The sequence below is a fragment of the Aythya ferina genome (assembly GCF_964211825.1).
Source record: "Aythya ferina genome assembly, chromosome: 6".
Taxonomy (NCBI): Eukaryota; Metazoa; Chordata; class Aves; order Anseriformes; family Anatidae; genus Aythya; species Aythya ferina.
This window is the reverse complement of record NC_140303.1, coordinates 29953579-29974186: the sequence shown is the minus strand read 5'-3', so window position 1 is coordinate 29974186 and position 20608 is coordinate 29953579. Positions and strand designations below refer to the sequence as shown.

Below are 20608 nucleotides of genomic sequence, written 5' to 3'. Positions count from 1 at the left end.
GACAGCTGATAACTTGCTGTTAGCCTGTGATACTGGTAGCAATGAAAGCAATCACAGATTTTCACCAAGAAATCAATAAACAGCTTTTTAATCATCTATTGTGTACTAACAAATAGATAGCCTCAGCAGCCTGTTACCACCCATTGGCATCTGTGTTTAAAAGGAATATGCACTTTCAGAGCATTTCCCTGGGAATGGCTATGTGTACATTCTTCCTGAAAGGCATGCAATAAATCCTTCTAATTGGCAGTCTGCAAGTGTTTGATTTCTGCATACTCAGCCCAACCCCGCCCACAGAAGGTGAATGCAAAACTGTGTGCTAATGAATCAAACACACATTCAGCTCTTGTAGAAATTTGCATAGTGTTAATGTTGGAATAAGTGATAAATTCCAAATGAGATCCATTGAGACTGAATCAGCCTTTCTGAGACTTATTTATCTTACTTTTTCTCCTTGGAAAGTATCCTAAAACAAACTGTTTATTTTTTATTTTTTTTCTCTCCTCATTACATCTGTTCGGATTTAATGCTGGAGTCAGCAGGCTGGATAACATGCAAGTTCCACAGCAGCCAATATCTTGTCCTCAGCATTGACCAGTGACTTATACCTTCAGAATAATGTGAAAGAGATGCTTAGAAGGCAGATGCAACCATTGAACCACTTTCTTCATGACTTATGATAGAGATTACTGACATCAAGCTACAGATCACTGTTAATATTGTTACCTCCTAATTATGTATTCTGGCAGTGCTAGGTTAGCAGTTGGACTTGAAGATCTTAGAAGTCCTTTCCAACCTAAATGATTATGTTCTCCATAAGCAGAGGAGTTATGTAGGGATTTCCATAAGTGTAGACACTTAGATACTGGATTCTCAGCTTGTTGCGTAGACTCACTTTCTGGCTGATGAAGAAAGATGGGCACTTACAGAATGCAATTTATTTTTACTTTAAGTAAGACATCCAAAATATATCTGATGTCTAAAAGTGTCATTCAGTGAATTGTAGCTTACATATATCCAATTATTTCTGGTGATTACAAAGGGAACCTCAAAAACTAGCCAAGAGGTAGGCATCTGCAGTTATATGAGATTAGTCTCATTGTTTTGTCAGCCTACGTGGGTAGGAAATACCAAAAGCAGGGCAAGGTTTTTTTTCTGCCAACCTTAAAACATATTGTTATCTCTAGGTCTTATAAAATGCTGTTAGGTCAAGACTTCAAGAGTCACCAGAAGGAGCTTTGTAGCTCTCCAGGTTCCAGGGCAATAGTGTGACACCAGTGAGACATGTATTGATGTATGGAGAAAGGTCTAGCTATGGGCTAGCACAAATGCACAGCTGTACTATTAGTTGGTTCAGTATATGATGTGTGTGACCTGCCAAACTAAGTTAAAAGCAAAAGAAATATGGGAGGTAGAATGCAAACCATGGAAGATCATGAAGTGTTCTGAGGAAAACAAACTCAACCCTCAGGGAGGAGGGGGTATATCTGAAAGCAATGGAAGAAGTACCTGCTAAATAGCATATGGAGGCAGACACCAAGTGTCCTGGTTCCGCTCGAGTGGGCAGCCGAGCTCCACCACAGCCGCTCTCTCACTCCCCCTCCTCAAAGAGGAATGGGGAGAAAATATGTGAAAAGGGGCTCAAGGGTTGAGATAAGGACGAGAAAATCATGCAATAATTATTGTAACGGGCAAAACAGACTCGGCATAAGGAGATAGTAAGATTTATTGCCTATTACTAACAAGCGAGAGAAGTGAGAAAACAAAGGAAAAAAAAAAACAAAAGCACCTTTCCCCCATCCACCCTCTTCCACCTCCTCCCCCTGAGCGGCGCAGGGGAACAGGGGAATGGGGGTTATGGTCAGTCTACAGCACTTCTTCTCTGCCGCTCCTTCTCGGTCACTCTCGTCCCCTGTGCTGTGGGGTCCCACCCATGGGATGCAGTCCTTGATGAACTGATCTGGCGTGGGCTTCCCACAGGCAGCAGCTCTTCCAGAACTGCTCCAGGTATGGGTCCGTACCACGGGGTCCATCCCTCAGGAGAAAACTGCTCCAACCTGTGTCCCCCACAGGCAGCAGCTCCTGCCAGGTCACCTGCTCCTGCATGGGCTCCTCTCCACGGGCTACAGATCCGGCCCGGAATCTGCTCTGGCAGGGGTCTTCCACAGGCAGCAGCCTCCATCGGTGCAGGTCCACCTGCTCCACCGTGGTCTCCTCCACAGGCTGCAGCGTGGAACCCTGCTCCACCGTGGTACTCCATGGGCTGCAGGGGGACATCCTGCTTCACCATGGTCCTTACCACAGGCCGCAGGGTACTTCTGCTCCGGCGCCTGGAGCACCTCTCCCCCTCCCTTTACACTGACCTTGGCACCTGCAAGGCTGTTCTCTCACTCCCTTGACTCTCCCGGCTGCTGTGTGGCGCAGCGTTTTTTTCCCTGTCTTAAATATGCTCTCACAGAGGCGCAAAACAACATCGCTTATTGGCTCAGATCTGGAAAACAATGGGGCCCTTCCCAAACATGGGGCAGCTTCTAGATCTTTCTCACAGAAACCACCCCTATGGCTCCCTGCTACCAAAACCTTGCCACGTAAACCCACTATACCAAGGAATAAGGCTCAAACCAAATGTAGCAAATATGCATATCTATGTGGAAAGACAAGCCTAATTTTGTATCAGGAGATAGATGTCTTTTTTTATTGAAAAAAAGCTTAGCCTTTCATGTCCCTCCCAGAGCGGAATTCTTCAATGGCAAATTAACAAACTGCAGATGCTTTCTAAGTCTGGAGGAATCACACTTCCGCTTGCTCGTAAATTAGAGATAAGGTTTTTACTCCCTCTTCCGTTATTTCTTCAGTCTCAAGTTTGGATATGTCTTTAAAGAAGGTAGGTATGTGGTTACTTCCATGTCTTTCTGTTTTAATTTACCAGTTTTATTTAAAATCCTTATTCTGGTAGCTTAGAATAAAATCTGCTCTGTCTTGGATGATACTTAAGCATTTATTTCAAATGCTCTTAGGATATTCTTTTGGTTCTGTTTTTACATTTGACAATGCTGTCAATATGCAGATTTTGCAAGGGAAAGGGATACTGCATATAAGAAGAACTTGCTGGAACTCAACTTACTCTAGGAAGCAGGATTTTGGTATCATTTTTTAGCAGGAGATGTCCAAATAAGAAAACCATTCATCTTTTCAATCTCTCTCTTTCTCTCTCTCTCTCATGTATTTTCCATTTTGGTTTAGTTTTCCATTCATCATGTGGCACTGGTGCATATTGTATTAGGGTATTAGATCAAACTGTCAGAAAGCTGACAGTTTTTTTTTTTTGTTTTTTTTTTTTTTTTTTTTTTTTCCCTAAGCATATGCATTTTTGGAAGAGTAATTAATTCAGCCAACTGGAAGTAAGTAATTAGTGTCTTTTTTTATGTGCTTGGTGCAGGTTTTGATATGGAGTATTTTTAGAAAGTTGAAGATTTAACATCTAAAAAGCCATTATTTTCAGGTACCTTGGTTACACAAGAATCTTAATATGCTCTCCTAGAACTTTTTTTAACTCACGTGATGCTGAACATGATTTTGGAGTGTGAAATATGTGCTTAATGACCTTAGTGGAGAGCTTTGCAGACCAATGGCTGTCTGCATAAGTGCTTTGAATATTTGGAACTTTGTATTTTATGATTACAGCCAGCCACTTTGACTGCGTGTAGGACTAGTATGTTCCATTCATTAAGTGCTATGTGCATTAAGTAATACAAATGTAATTTTCAGTAAGGTACATAAGAGAGTAGTTGGTACAGTTCCATATCCATAGGACAAGTTTGCTTAATGTTTCAAGCTATTCCAGTAGGGCACATGAAATGATATGATATGACAGCTATCCATAGATGAAATCTTGTTTATATCCTTTATATATGCAGATACTGCAGTATGAAAAAGGCTGTAAAAATGTTTTTTTCTGAAGTGATACAACTTGTTCATTTGGTGGCATGTTTTCCTTTTTTTTTTTTTTTTAATAATTGTTTGCAGAAAATAACTGTCAAAGTTGAATGCTAAGTGTATTTGCAGAAGCAGAACTTCCTAAATGCATGTTTATTGTTCAAAGTTGCAACTTATAGGTTTCCTTGTTTAATAAAATGGTTTTGAAACTTCTTTCTAGATTCCAGTTTGTTTTTTTCAGTATACTATGATCATGGGTTGTTGATGTAGGGAAGTATCATCTAACCAATAGGCAATTCTCTTCAAAATAGACTACCCTCTTCCTGACCAATAACAGATTGCACAGTGTGTAGGATGGAATATTAAGGTAACTGTCAGTAAATTTAAAAAAGACTAATGTTAAAACTATCAGTTAATTTTTGATAAAAAAGTATTGATAGAAAGGACAATAGTTTGGAAAAAGACAAACCTATACAAACTGGAGAAGTTATCTGTTCTGACTTAGCTTCGGTATTTGTTTTTGGTAATTATGGTGTCTTTCAGCATTAAAATTATTTTTTTTTCAAGTTGAAACATACAACCACTAAGAAATAAACATTTGTTCAGTATTAACATTAGATTTTTTATTGCATATGCAGTCTAAGCTGACCCTTAAACAGTTGGCCCTGCAGAGAAATAGCAGCTCAGTGAAATGTTCAGACCACGCGTTGGTGTGAATGAGCCAATATTTTTGTCATGTTGCACAACTGCTGTGATGAGCAAGAATGAATTGGTTAATGCTCTCAAAACAACTGTATCAGACAAAAAGTTTAAAGTTAAATTGTCTATAGTCTGTTACATAAAAGAATTGTCTGGTTCCTTGCTTTGACAATGAGGCATAGTTGGGTCATGGAAGTTTAACTAAACAGTGACCACCGAGTTGGTGAAAATTGTTTCCTGTTTCATGACTGAACTTTGCAAATGTGTTTATTCATCATAGATCCAATGGTCGGCTGAAAAACCTGGAAAGCAACAGAACAACCCGTGCCTTTACTATGAGGATAGCCTAAGTTACAATCTTAGACCACAAGGAAGTCAGGTAAGCACAATGCAGAATCATTGGATTATTTTTTTTTTCTAATTTTTAACTTCTGTTTTTTAAACAAACATATGGACTGATGTAACTTGAGCACCTATTTATCAACTCATTACTGTAGCTGTATAATTGAATAAAAGGCATAAGTTAGAGTGTGATACTTGAGCTCCAGAGGGCTAGATTACCTGCCTCCCAAGAAATAGTTGAGCTGTAATGATTTGTGTAAAACAAAGAGTTAACCTAAGGCTGCATCCAGCACTATGTTCCTCCTGTTTTATACCAGTGTAAACTGGTGTAATTAGTTTGTTTGAGATACTGGCCTATCCGTGTTTCTGTAAGGGTTGTTGACTTTTTTTCCCAGTATATAAGGAGGCATATTAAAAATGAATTAAGCACACTGCCTGTAATTCAAGCATGGCACAGCACAATTGTATGGTAATTTGGATCAGGAGAGAAGTCAGGCTCTTCAGCGACCTTTTCACAAGAAATCTCTCATGAAAGCAACAGTCAGCAAGTTTGGGTGTGTTTTTTCATAACCTTTGCACTCCAGTGTGTCATTCTAATGAGCTCTCCAATAACTTAGTCCCCAAGCTCTTCCAAAACTAGTCAAACTTAACATATGATTGAGTGGCCCTGACATTCATTGTCTTTTCCAATGCAAAAATAAGCAATGGTAAGAGCCTGGTAAATGGCTTATACTGACAATTTTGTACTTGGTCACACTTAAGATGACTCTAATTCAAGTCCTTCAAAAACAGACAGTAAGGAATGCCTTGAGGAGAAGCATATGAATAAGGCAAGCACATAATGATGCTTTTCGAATACAATAATATTGTCTCCCAACTATTCTTCCAGACTTTTTAAGTGAGAGATGCCTACTAGAGCTTGTTTTCTCTAATAAATTTAATTTTGAGAGCAAGTGAATTTTAAACATTGCCAGAATTATTGTCCAAAATACATAAGTTTCTTTAACTTTTATTAAAAAAAAAAAAAAATCATCTTTTTCCTCTGAGAATCTTTTTTTAGTCGTTATAATACCTGATTACAAAGCCATATTTTTGCTCCAAATGAATCTGGCAAGTTCTGTCCATCTCTAGTAGCTATGAAATACCCTGTTTGGGCTGGTTTCAGTGTTGGATCTCTGATAAACACAAGAAAACGCTTTTGTATTTGCCAGCTAGTGAGGGGTTAAGATACTGTGCTTTGGCTTAGGAAATCTGTTTTATTCTCGGTTTCAACACAGCCTCCTTATTTGATATTGACCTAGCTGTTTTATGTATACTTTCTTTGTATCAAGAGGGCTAATGGCATTTCTTTAACCTACAAGAATATTATAAGGATAAATCTGCTAAAGCATCAAAAGAGTTTCAATAGTAGATTACAGAGAGTTATTGAAGTAGCTTAGAAGAATGATAGACATAGAATCATAGCAGGTTTTGGCTGGAAGGGACCCTAAAGATCATGTAGTTCCAACCCACCTGCCATGGACAGGGGCACCTTCCACTAGACCTCGAACACTTCTAGGAATGGGGCATCCACAGCTTCTCTGGGCAACCTGTTCCAGTACCTCACTACCCTCATAGTAAAGAGCTTCTTCCTTATATCTGATCTAAACTTCTTTTAATTGAAAGCCGTTATCCCATGTCCTATCACTATGCTCCCTTCCCAGCTTTTCTGTAGACCCCCATAAGTACTGGAAGGGCATGGTAAGGTCTTCCAGGCTACATTATCACAGCTCTCTCAGCTTGTCTTCCTAGGGTAGGTGGTCTAGCCATCTGATCACCTTTCTGGCCCTCCTCTAGACTTGCTCCAACAGGTACATGTCTTTCTTATGCTGGGGGCCCAAGCACTGAAAGCAGTACTTCAGGTGGGGTCTCACAAGCGTGGAGTTAGAGGGTGAGAATTACCTCCCTCAACTTGCTAGCTACACTTCTTTTAAGGAACCCTATAATACAGTCAGCTTTCTGGGCTGCGAGCTGATTGCTGCAAGCTGCTTGATCATTGCCAGCTGTTGTTGAGCTTCTCATCAACTAACACCTCGAAGTACTTCTCTTCAGAGGTGCTTTCCAGCCATTCTGTGCCCAGTCTGTATTTGTGCTTGGGACTGCCCAAAGCCATGGGCAGGACCTTGCATGTGGCCTTGTTGAAATTCATGAGATACTCACAGGGTAAAATAAAGATTTTATAAACATTTATATAATTAACATTTTATAATGTTAATTAACATTATAAAATGTTTTCTGTTGTTGTTTTTGTTCTTGTTTTGTTTTGTTTTTAAATAAACAAGATACTTTTATTGTGCAGTTCTAGTTAATGCTTCTCCATCATTCTTCTCTGCAGATATTTATATCTGTACTGTAATAACTGCCAATATGGAGAGACACAGAAGTGCTGCCTTTGCAGAAGAGTAGCTTCCAGCCATGTTAGCTTTGCTGCTTTAGAGGAAACACCTCTCTTGAAGTGTTTCTGTTCTGCATTACTGGCAGGGTGTAAGATTCCCTGCATGCTCATTTGGACCTGCTGTGGTCTTTGGCACATCCTCTGGTGTCAGCTAAAGAATTTCAAGGTTGCCTCTTTTTTTTTTTTTTTAACTTTTTTTTTTTTTTTGTAAGTTTGAGAGGGACTGCATTAATCAGCTAACACCACGCTCTTTAGGGGCTCTTGCATGTGGGAAGGTTTTCTTTTGATGACAGTTATAACAGGTTGAAGTCGTATATATCCATGGGTCCCTTACCAGTTATAGCAGCCAATTAATTACCAGGAAAAATCATTGTTGAAGCAACAGTCCAGCTATTGAACTAAAGCTGTTTCTCTCATTTATTTGATAGGGCACAGGTTTCTTTCTCCATTGTCTCCTGCTCACCAGAACTCTCACCACTGACTGTACTGAAATGGTGTGGTAAAAGGATGGGCTTGGGCATCCTACTCCTGGATAGTTTAGTGACCTGTTTGGAGAAACGACCCATGTTTTGTGAGGTAACCCTCACAAAACTCAGCCTGCTGAAGACATGCAAGAAACATCCCTCCCTGATGCTGAATGTCTGTTACTGCAACTGGAGAATATCCTGACCTGTCAGTCAGGAAAGAACTGAAATGTGAAAGAAAAGAACAAAGGATGAGATTATTTTTTTTCTTTTGCATTTTTCTCAACTGGAGAACTTTAATTGTCTTTAATTCTTTTTTTTTTTTTTCTTTCTTTTTTTTTTTTTTTTGCAAGCTTTAATTGACTTCCCTTGACTTGTATAGGTAGAGGCTTCATTGCAGGTGTGAGCAGAGGATATTCATGAGTGATGAAAAATAGAATGGCATTTCTTGATTAGTTGCTGTATCTTTCCTACAGAAATCTGAAACTTCTTTCAACTATGTTCCATCAATGGAAATTAGATGTTAACACTGAAATAGCAAATTAGCTTTTCCCTCATGATCTTTAGGACATTGTGCAAATTCAAGTGGTTTGCATAGTTCATATAAAGTTTGGATTATCATTCAGTCTGACTGAAACAGTCAGCAGGATTAAGCTAGATATTTTATTCAGAGTAACTCATGCAAAATAAACAGCTCTATCATCTTCTCCCTCTTTCCCTGGAATCTGGCCAGATTTCCTGCACTGTTGTCTAATAATATCTACTCTTTTAATTAACATTAGATACTGTGCTTAGGCAAACTAGAACTAAATTGCAAGTCACTCAGATTCTTTCTAGAATAAAAAGACTGCAGTTTAACAACTCTCTTTGGGCAGAAATAATTTATATTTATAAAGTTATACTGGTAGTTTCCAGACTAGCTGTAAAGATAAACACATGCTTTTCTATATTCTGTGTGTGGTTTCTCAGTATGTTATATAAGCTGAAAACTAGATATGGGGCCTGTTAAATAAAGACAACACAGCTAGAACACCAAGCTGTCTGGAATGATCTTTATTTCAGTTCTTTCTCTTCTTTAATAGACTTACTATTTGAAGACTAGCTGTAATTCCAGATAAACTTAAGAGTAACTTTTGGATGCACCTGTTAATGATAAAGTAGATGTACATGTATTTTGTTTGTGTGTGTTCAAACTGGATACTCATCAGAAAGCAGATCTACTGTGATTTGATTTTTGCAGGTGCAAAACTTGCTTCTGTAGCATAGAAGAAGGTGGAGTCCTATTGTGTTTAAAAAGAAAAAAAAAAAGTCAAGAAAGAACTGCTAAGGGAACCTGAATTTGCTGTTGTCTTCTTAGTCAAAGCAAGGAAATATGTAGCAATGCGCATATTCACCTCGGAACAGTATATGTAAAGGGCAAAGTTGCAGAGATGACAAGCTAGATGTTTTGAGTTGTGTTTTGTTGCTGGAAAGCATAGAGAGTGTTAGGACTCGCTACATTTTTTCTAAAGAACAATTGGTGACACACTCTAAGGTCAACATGTTATATCTTCTCCATGCTCTTCTAAAAAGTCAGATTAGTCTTTTCAGCAGTAACCTTTCTCACATTGAGTATGCTTGCTTTCCTGTCTTTAAAATTCATCCTCTCTATTTGTGATTCTGACAGCTTGTAGGATTACATTTTCCATATATTGATTTGGATGTGCTCTTTTTGTCATGTTTTGATTAAAAGTAGTAGTTTCACTTATACTAAGATAATGTACAGTGTACAATAGAGATAACCTTTTAGCAAAGTCTTTTGTTTTTAGGTACCTGCGGACACTATTTTACCATTCAAGCTCAACTTAGTGATAATGTTGTCATTAAAAAAAAAAAAAAAAAAAGGCAGTTTGGGTTGAAGAAAAAAATATTTTTCTCATCTTTAGATAGACAGCATATCTACTGAGGAGACCAGGGAAATGTTACCAAAATGCAAAATAGAAAGGTTTGAAAAATTGTGAGTAAACGTACCAAATATTTCACATGCACTTTGGAAACTGGTCAATAAAAAGGGTCACATTGCAGTCATTGTCCTACCTACTTTATAGTGGATAGCACTTCTCATTCTAAAGGCTTCGATATCTCAGCACAAAATCCATGTCAGCACACATTCATGTACTTCTTGGAATATAAACCTGGAAGAGACCTCCAGGGTCACTGAATCTCATATGTTTACTGTTTGTATGTGTAGTATAGTTGCCTCAATCTGGTTCCTTTTCAAGTTGTTATCAAAAGACAAAGCAATAAAAATTACTCTCCTAGTAAGGCAAACTTAGCTGCATGATTTTCTTCTATACAATTCATTTTTAAAACATATAATTATATAGTCTATGAAGTACTTAAAAATAGCATTACTAAAGTAATTCAAGGCTTGTCATGATTCATAATTTATCTGATTTTGAAGACTTAGAGCTCTTTTTAGCTTTCCCAGAAGAATAGGAAAAAAAGGTGCATGGGGTGGGATGACAAGAAAACAACCACTGTTCTAAGATTGATTTATAAAATAAGTCCTAGTTCTTGCACGTTACTGTTTGTTATCACTTTTATTAGTGGATTGAATGCTGTTGTTTGATGTGTTATTTTAGAAACAGGTATTAAATACAGGAAAAAGTCATTTCCCTAATCAAATTGAATCCAGCAAGGTGATGGGATACCCAACTGGAACCAGCTGTTCTGATCATCAGTTCTCTGTCCTTTGGGCAAGCTGTTTCCTATCTGTGATGTTTGCATATTGCCTTATATTAAGCTCTGTGGAAAGATTTTTCAGTCACTTTATTTATTTATTCATTTATTCATTTATTTATTTATTTATTTATTTATTTATTTTTACTCTGGTGTGTTAAACAAAAAGGTCTTCTTGCCAATTTGCCTACTTTTCCAATGATTTTTGAAGCTATTGGTCAACTGCCACTAGATCTTGATTGGTGGAAGTCAGAAGTACATGAAGCTTTGTAGTATGGCAGGATCTACATTTCACAGTTGCATGGCATTCCTCTTACTAAGTGACCATTTTCTACTTTGCAATGAGTGAGTACATGAATAGGGATTATGGTTACTTAAATCTGAACATATAAATCAAGATTAAGCTGGAGAGTATAAGTAAAAGGTGAATCACAAACAGCTCTATGGATGACTATTAATTGATTGGAAGACCTGCAGAATACCTACTCAGATCTGAAGCAGCTGAACCCCTCTCTGGAGGTACTTGTCATTTACTATATAGAGATGAGGAAAACTGTGTTGCTAACTAAATTTGGGTGGAATTGATCAGTCGTGGGCCTTAGCATAAGTTTGTCTCAAACCTCTTCAGACATGAGATACTCTCCAAGGTGTTCTCCAAGTCATCTGCATGATGACTTTGTCATTATGCAGAGTGTAGGAAAGGGGTGTGGGAAGACTCCTGTATCCAAGTAGAAAAGCTAAAAAATAAAATAAATAATTAGACAAAAGCACACACTCTTCTGTGGTCACCAATGAAATAATGAAATGGTCTTTTTTTTTTTTTTTTCTGATGAAATGTAACTGCTAGTGGACGTCAAAGTGCTTTCAATTGCATTCGATTTTAGCATTTGTTGAGCTTTCCCTGACTGTTCATTAATATAATTGTGAGGCAAATGCCAACTTCAAACTAAAGGTGACCTAAATGTCGCACCACCCTGTAAGAATTAAAACAAAGTGTGTTCAGGAATTAATGAATGTAGTGGCCACATTTCTTATGCATAGCAACTGGTATATCTCATCCCTTGCCACCTAGACACAATATCCTCCCCAGTCAGCTATGCATTGCCTCATCAAGTCACTGTTCTTGCAATTGTCAGCTGCTTTTTATCAGTTTCTAACAAACCACAAAGGATGTGGATCACGAAAGTTAGGGAGTTTTGTGTTAGGACTCTTTACAACTTCAGAAGTCGTCTTTCCTTCAACAAGATCTATTCATTGTCCCTTCTAACGCTTTCTCCAAAATCATAAGATACACTTGACTTTCCTCTGATATACTTAAGAACAGCTATCTGGCTTCTTTTACTTTACAGGTATAGTATTTCTACTTTCTTTCCTCTTTCATACTGCTTTTTATCCTTGGTGAAGTGGCAAAAGACAGTGCTGTGACTGACAGGATAGCAAGAAAAGAGGAGGAAAAGACTTCGAATAGTAATCAGAAGTATGCAATTTACAGGTCACAAATTTAGCAAGATTTATTTTAAAATAAAATATCTTAACCATTTTAATGTGTTCATGGTATACCTGAGAACAACAAATTTGGACTGTGACTTTATTTGGAGGACATTGACTTTGAATGTAGTAATTCACAGGAGGATGCATTGTTTATCTTTGATTATGTGATAGCAGAAAAAGGCTAATGGAGTCCTTTACAGTTAAAAGGTATACTTGATCTCAGCCCATGGAGGAGCCCCTGGTGGAGCAGGTGAATGTGGCCTGGAGGAGGCTGCAGCCCATGGAGAGCCCCTGCAGGAGCAGGCCCCACACCAGAGCTGCAGCCCATGGAGAGGAGCCTACACAGGACCAGGGGAACTGGGGGGACCTGCCACCTGTGGGGGTCCCATGTAAGAGCAGTTTGGTTCTGATGGATGGATCCTATAATATGGAACCATACCGGAGTAGTTCCTGAAGAACTGCCCATAGGAAGCCCGCACAGGATCTGTTCAGGAAGGATGGCATGTTGGAGTAGGGGCAGAGAGTGACTGTGAAGGAGTGGTGGAGACAGCACTAGGGACTGACTGCAGCCCACGTTCCTCATTCCCCTGTGCCACCTGGAGGGAGGAGGTAGAAGAAGGTAGATGTAGGGGGGAGGTTTTTTCTGTTTGCTTTTAGTTTCTCCTTACTCTAGTTTGTTAGTAACAGGCAAAAAAATTACATTAATCTCCCTATGCTGAGTCTGTTTTACCTGTGGTGACAGTGATCTCTGACTTTATCTCAACCCCTGAGCCCTTTTCATCGTATTTTCTCTCACTTTCCCTTTGAGGAGGGGGAGTGAAAATGATTGTGGTGGAGTTCAGCTGCCCAGATGGGTAAAACTGCCACATGTTCTAATAGACACTGAATTTCATCTGCAACTTTATGGTGTAATCATAAGGCCCTTCAGCTCTTCACTTCACAGCCTTGAAGAAAGAACAGTTGAACTCTTGGGGCTTATTAAGGGCATTTTCCGACTGAAATTCTGTATGCAGTGTAGCTGGCTGTTCCTGCTTTAGAGGAAACTGATGGGCAGACATATTTGATAGATGCATGGCTTAATGTGGATAATGTTCTTAACAACCGACTTTAAAAAAAAAAAAAAAAAAAAAAGCTTAAGACTGCCAAACGATGTCAAATAAGAAAACAATTTTTAACTTGTGATGCTGAATAATTTTTGACATTGTGCTACTATTTCTTACACCCAGCCTTGCAGTGAAGAACTGTGGAGAATTCTAGATATCTCATTTTAATGTTACTATAAATAATTATTTTCTATCAAAGGCATTTTACATTATTTTTCAGTTGTTAAAGTAGTCATATCATTGCAATACTAAGATTGGGATTTAAATTTTTTGTTCATGTGATCTCTTTTGAAGGAGAAGGTTGATGGTTAATCATAACAATCCAGTGAAGAGTTGGTCTAAGAAACATTCTTCTTCAATCTAAGTCTTTTCCAAATTTGAGGTTTTTCTAATATTGAACACATAAAATAAATGTTAAAACATTTAATAGACATCTAGGAGTGCTATCTCTCAATTGCACAGAACCCATATAAAGTGAAAAATTTCTATAAATATATCAAGAAATACAGTCTCATCAGTCTCCAGTCATTTGAAGTGACACACTTTAACATTGAAATTTAGGGGAATCTGACAAGGTCTCATGCTTTCATAAAATTTGGATACTACTTCCTTCCTGCAAGTGCTTATCTTAATAATTACCATATCATTACTGAAATGTCTGCCCTTTCAAGGACTTTTTTTAATTAAGGTGCTTTTCTAGTAGCTGGCCATTTAAATTCAGCAGGGATGAGCTGTCATGCAGTGTGGTGAGTGGTTACCACAGATTTCTCCCTCCCATCTATGAGATACTTTCCACTTAAAGTTCACATGAGATAGAAAGGGATGCCTCAGCAATGACAAATGAAATAATAGTGACAGAAGGGTTTTCAATTTATCAGAAAAAGACATGATGAAATCCAGTAGCTGGAAGAGAAGGCAGAGACAGTCTTATTAGAAATAGGGTGTGCAGTTTTCACAATGAGGGATAGCTGTCTATTGGAAAAGCATATCTAAAAATGTAGTGAGATCTATGTTATCTGGAATCTTTGTATATAAAATGAATAGCTTTCTGAAATATATGTTCTAACTTCAGGAGAAAATATGAGCTGCTTGTAGATTTTTTTTCAATGACATTCCCTGTTCTGTTCAGTAGATCAAAAAAAAAAAAAGTCATTGCAATAGTCATTTTCTCATTTCGCAGTTGATGACTATATGTTCTACTGGTCCTCAAAATATTGAGTTTGGACTAAAATGAAGAAGGGGAGAGAAAGAAAACATAGCTGCAAAGTGATTCACCTTTAAATCTTCCTCACTTTTTAAAATCCTATCTCTCTTTGACTCTTATCTTTCTTGCTAAGATGATGATAGAGAACCCCTATAGGTACCTTTCACTCAGAAGCATTTTTTCAAAATATTTTTTATTTTTCAAAATATATACTTTCATAATATATATATTATATATACATATTTATATATGTAATTTATATATATAAACATTCATAAAGTACATGTAAACTACTTTTTAAAATTTAAAATTAAAACATGTAAAAAGAATGAAAAACAGTAACCCAATCTAGAATTTTAACCATTCTTTTTATGGTAAGATAATGAATAAACCAACACAATCTAATCTTCATGTGTGGTGTGTGGTTGACTGTGACCTCTTAAGTATTTAGTCCAGAAGTTTCAAAGACTGAAACTTTCAACTGTATCTACAGTAGGTCAGAAGAAAGGTGATCAGTATATATTCTATCACCTTTTAAAGAAGAATGTAGATAGGCTTCATCTTCCTCCACAGATAGCTGTTTTGTTGTTATAGAAGTAGTTTTGGAAGGAAGGGGTAATAAGGAGAGAGGATTGTTTCTATGGGTGGAAATTGACTGATTTATTTTTTTTTAATAGCATTGTTCTTATGGCCCTTTGAAGAATTGCTTTATGTATAAAATTAATAACATAGTTTGTGCTACTATCTACTTTAGTGCCTAGGGATCTAATCATGTGTACCATGTTTAAAGTGTCTTCCCACTGTGATCCACAACCCTTGGAGGGATGGAGGGTTGTAGTTCTCTTGAAGACTTTTCAATACAATAACTTTCATAATAAATGTGGAATTTGCTTCCTACAACATATGTGTCCTATCACTATAGCTGAATGGGCACAATCTTAACCCTAGAAACCTTTGATATGTAAGGTCATCCATTAGATGGATTAGAGAGTCTAGCATTGCAAATATACAGATATATCTTCTACGCATGACTTACTACTTAATGGTTTTGTGTCTTGGGCAGATGAGGATTTTTTTGTTGTTCTCTGTCCTGGTTATGTATAGTATCCTCTAATATGTGTGTATGCTCCCATAAAACATCATTTCTGTGTGAAAATTATATTTATTGATATAAATGTTAAAGACTGATAGAAGATTCACATGCACACACACACCTCTTGACGTGCTAATATAAAATTTACAAAGTGGTTTAGTGTTTTGAAATTTGGAGTGGTGCTTCATGCCCTTCTCTCGCATAAAGAGACTGCAGTTAAAGGACATCTTTTTAACTGCAGTTTGGGATAACTCTCCAAGTGCTAGGTACAGGGCAGCCAGGCTAACACAGAGCTATTAGCAGGTGGCTGGACCAGCTGGAGTAGAACTGCCACCTGCTACAACATTCACCATTAATTAACTAACTCATCATTAATTTCATGGCCTTCCAATGAAGATTATCTGTATACTATAATAAAATCTTTGCCTCAGAATGATAAATCTGAACTCTCAGGGAGACTGTTTGTGGCCTAATGCTAGACACCAGAGACATATCTGGGCATCTCATGAGGACATCTCCTTCTCCAGAGAAGGAAGCAAACACCCAGGAAATGCTGAGAGGGTAGAGCTAGATCACAACTAGTGCTGTGTGTGGTCACAGCACTAAGTCAACTGTCCTTTGGGGTCAATGGGGTCAGTTTTCTCTTGCTGAGAATCCTGTTCTGCACAGCTATCTTGAGTGCAGTAGCAATACAAGAGCTTCTGCTCTTTTGCCTTCTGTCAGACGGTCATGTTTCTTTTGTTGTTGTTTTTTGTTTTTCCCCACCAGCGACCTGCAGGTTAGATACTTAGCATTCACCTCCTTTTGTAAGGAGTGCCAGTCATTTTGCAGAACGTGACTTGAAGCAGGATTTGAAGTATGAACAACAATTTCAACATGTAATGATTACGTTGCCAAAAAGGAATGCTTTTTTGAACTTCAGCTTTAATGAGAAAGCCATCCATAAGGTAGCAGTGTCTGTGCAGTGCCCCTGAAAGAGAAACCTGAGGAAAGGTGATTCTCTCATTTGTACCTATACGGCTATTGATATTTTTATTTTTTACAGGCACTGTTAAAGTTGGATATCTATATTTAAACAAAACATCAGGGTAATCCAGTATGGTGTTTTTTTTTTTTTTTTTTGGCATTGTGTCTATGGGATATAAACTCAACATTTTCAGGTCCAGTTCTATTGGACCTGCATGTATAAATCAAGCTCAGTTGCAACTTTTTAATTGGGGTACTTCATGCATGTTTTCAGCCTGGTTTCTCCTGGATATTTTTAGCTTGGTACTTTCTAAGACTTTGTCTAACTATCAGAAGATGACATGCCGTTTAGCTAGAATAAGTAATATAACAAGCCTGAAAATCTCAGAGAAATAGCAGATTTTTGCATTTCAGATGAATATATGTAATCAAAATATATTCATTTTAATTCTTAACTGCTTCTCTTGCTATAATGACCAATAACAATTCTTAGACTGTAGATATATAGTGTGTATATTTAGTATGTACTCAAATAGTAGTGTGTCCTCCTGAAAACTGATTTCTTTTTTCTTTAGCTTTAATAACGATAACATGTTAAAATTTATATGGGAAATTTCACATCTTATTTTTGGATTGAAGAATAACTAATAGATTTTTAATATGATATAAAAATACTGCGTACTTTGAAATCTAAAAATCACGGTTGCTCTGAGATGGAATGATGTGTTCTTCAGTTTTGGAATGGGAACTACTGTGAATATGAAAATAATTTGAGAATGCAATGAATTTAGTTTCAGTTTTGTGTCAACAAAAGAAAGAAAAAAGTTAAGCACAAAAATTAAAATGATTTAAAGTAACAGACACTTATAAAAAGCACAAATTGAGTAACCCTCACAAACTAGGAAAGAATCCCTACATTAGTGAACTAGTTTAAAGAGACTAGGAAAACAATTGTTTTGACTAGAACTTCAATGTACATTTCTATAATTTTGCTTTTGATGTTGGTTTGTCTTGCAATCTCTTGAGGTGATTCCAAGTCTCTGAGTACAGAAACAAAGTAACATGATAGTTATTCTGATTAGAAAATGGAATAGCTCAGATGGAAAGTTTTGTTTTATAAAATATTGGCTTTTTTGATGAAAAATGAGGGCTTTTTTTCCTTTCTTTAGAATGCACAGTTTTCATTGGAACAGCAGCAATAGCAATACAAATAACATGTTTAACAGTTAGGAAGCCTGACAGCTGGCATATGGGTGTAGGTTTGTTGTTTTGCTGGATGTTTGTTGGTATTAAAACAAAACAAAACAAAACAAAACAAAAAAACAAAAAACAAAAAACCTGAATGTGTGGAATTGCATTAGATTTTTATTTTCTGTTATTTTGTTGTAAACTTTCCATATATTATTCTTTTTTTGCTATAGCTGGCATTCACGATCCAGTCATGAATTTATCCTATGTTGTGACATCACACTTTTCATAGGGAAATAATTTATTTCAATGAAAATTAAGTGTTTTCAGCTATCCTAGTGAGAAAATCTTGACCCTGATAATTTCTAAAATGGAGGAGTAAATATTTTGGACATGATTTGAACATCTTCTTGTGGCCGAGGTTTTCCCAATTGCAAAGAACCTTCTCTCCTCCAAGATTTACGTAGCACCTGGGAAGTAGTACATTGTACATACGTCCATTTGTTGTAAACAGGCATGTTATGTGTGTGAAAAGGGCACAATATATTTCCTTGTAAAAATAAAACAGTGCACTGAACCAATAAAGAAGGCGTCCTCGTATCATCATTCAGACTTGAAGATTCCTATTCTGTTAACACTATTTCAGTTTTTTACTTCTCCTCAGCAATATGATTAAGCTTATGAATTACAAAACAAAATGCTAATAGAAAAATAAAGGTTGTATAGACAACATAGGACTAATTTATTCCAGTAATTAGAGCGATATTTTATGCAGTTATTCAAAATAAGTAGACATGCAAGTTATTCTATCACTTAGTAAATTACCATAAAGTCTACTCTAAATCTAATACCTTTCAATTCCTCTTAGATGATGAATATTCTGTTATCAGTGACTTAATCTTCTAATAATTTCCACACAGCAAACTCTATTTTGGCATAAACACAAACAGTAATAGAGTTAATAGGAAATGTTTTTCTATACCAATTAAATTTAACCTTGAGGACCAGACAGTCAACTGATATAAGGTGAGGTATACTTTTTTAGGCTCTTGTATAGGATTCAATTCTATGACTGTGTAAGCGGAGTCCAAGGAGAAATAACACTATCTTTTTAAAACGAGGCTGATATAGGATTATTTCCATGAACACTTCATAAAATTAATTGTGAAATTTCTGTTCAAGACCTTTGTTTTGGCAGAAAGAGGTACTGCAGGTTATTTTGATTAGATAATATTTATCAAATTATTTTCTATTTATTATGAAAACTTCATTTTCAATCTTCAATAAATCTCTGCAATCGTGACTTTTTTTTCAGGAAAATAATTTGTTTCATTGCTACAGAAATGTTTTACATTGATCTGTAAATTAGAAAAAAAGTTTAATTTTGCTATATGCAGAAGCCTGTTTAATAGTTTTATGTACAGTACAAGAAGGCTTTGACTATTGTAATCTTAAAATATCTATTACTGTATCATGTCTTGAAATGGTATGTCAATAGTATATAACAAGTTATAAAATAAAGGGGAAATTAATTCTGCATAGCAGGCATTTTAAAATAAATTCCTTTTTGAGATGTCATTTTAGTAGAAAGGTTTTATCAAACATTTATTATTTATTTTTTTTTTCCCCAGTTTTCTGGTATACTATTTGCTTTCTTACTAATTTGGCACAAAAATATAACTTTGGAACATTAGGATTTTCAGAAGGCAGACTTTTTTTTTTTTTTTTTTTTTTTAGGTGTGTTTTGTTGGTTTTTTTTTGTGCTTGGATGACAACTGTTTACCTAAAGTTTTCCGTCAATTCTGAAAGCAGTGGATTTAGGTACTACTTCCAATTTACTTTATAAGTCAATGCAACAAGCTTTCTGAGACACAAGCTACCTACTCTAAAAAGAGGTTGAACACCTGAAGAGTAGTTAAGAGAAGATGCTCTGTATGAAAGGGAAGATGAGAACAAAATGTATGTGATGGGGGAAGGTGGCCAGTTGGGAAAGGGTGATAGATAAGGAATGGAAACAGATAAGAAGCAGAAGAGCTCTGCATGTTCTTACTGGCTAGGATGAGTATCTTGAGAGCTGTATGTTGAGGGTGGTCAGAGGAGATTCAGAGATAAAAATACTGAGTGATAACCAGTACTGCACCACCAACAGCCCTGAAACAGCAGGAGAAATTTCAAAGGGTCTTAGAGCTAAAGCCAAAAGATTGTTAACTTTTTTTTTTTTCCATGTTTGTATAATTTATTTACGTAAACATTTTCTTCTGGCAGTTCTAAGTTGATCTCAAACAGGCATATCATATCTTCACTATGGTTGTTTTCTCTCAGCCTTCCTTCCCCACTATTTTTTCTCAGGGGGGAAAAAATAAGGAGGAGCAAGGTACTGGAACTATGTGGCATGAAGAAGAAAAGGGAATCCTTCTTGTCCCAATATAATTTTTAAAAGCTAAAGAAAAAAAAATGCAAATAGTGGTGGAGTTTGATGTTTATTCTAGAAAATAAACCAATAGGAACAGCAGGGCATTAATTCCGGTCCAATTCAAATAACAATACAGAAGCACATAAGTCACAATGACAGAGATCTAGCTATTGGAAGAAACTACCAGAAAAAAATACAGATTTTGCTGATTTGGTGTCCATAGATGGGGTTTATTAATGTGATTTTTGATCATCTGTTCAATAAACTTTGTTTTAAAATAATTGAGTGTTGCATTTATCTGAAAATGGAAAAGAACCAGTTAGCTGCAACCAAAAGCATTCTGGAGAAAGAAGGCAGCAAATAGCAATGTTGCAGTCCACGTAGTGTCTGACACCAGTCTCCTCCCACAGATTTCTTGGGCAGAAAAGTAAAAATAGATGGACATGAATAAGGGTAAATGCAGGGCAAGGATGAGAGAGTAGTAGCAGGCTGGAGTTTCTGCAGAGAACAGCTACAAGGGGAAAAAGTTGGTGTGAGCATATGCATAGAAATTA

General features: G+C 36.8%; 1 long non-coding RNA gene across 1 annotated transcript in view; it reads left to right on the top strand.

The window, feature by feature from the left end:
- Positions 1 to 8161, top strand: part of LOC311438644 — a 40756-nt gene extending 32595 nt beyond the window's left edge. The window contains exons 2-3 of the long non-coding RNA XR_014694242.1: positions 4916 to 5014; positions 7840 to 8161. This is a non-coding gene — a long non-coding RNA (uncharacterized lncRNA). The remainder of the gene's footprint in view (positions 1 to 4915; positions 5015 to 7839) is intronic.
- The last annotated feature ends 12447 nt before the right edge of the window (positions 8162 to 20608 follow it).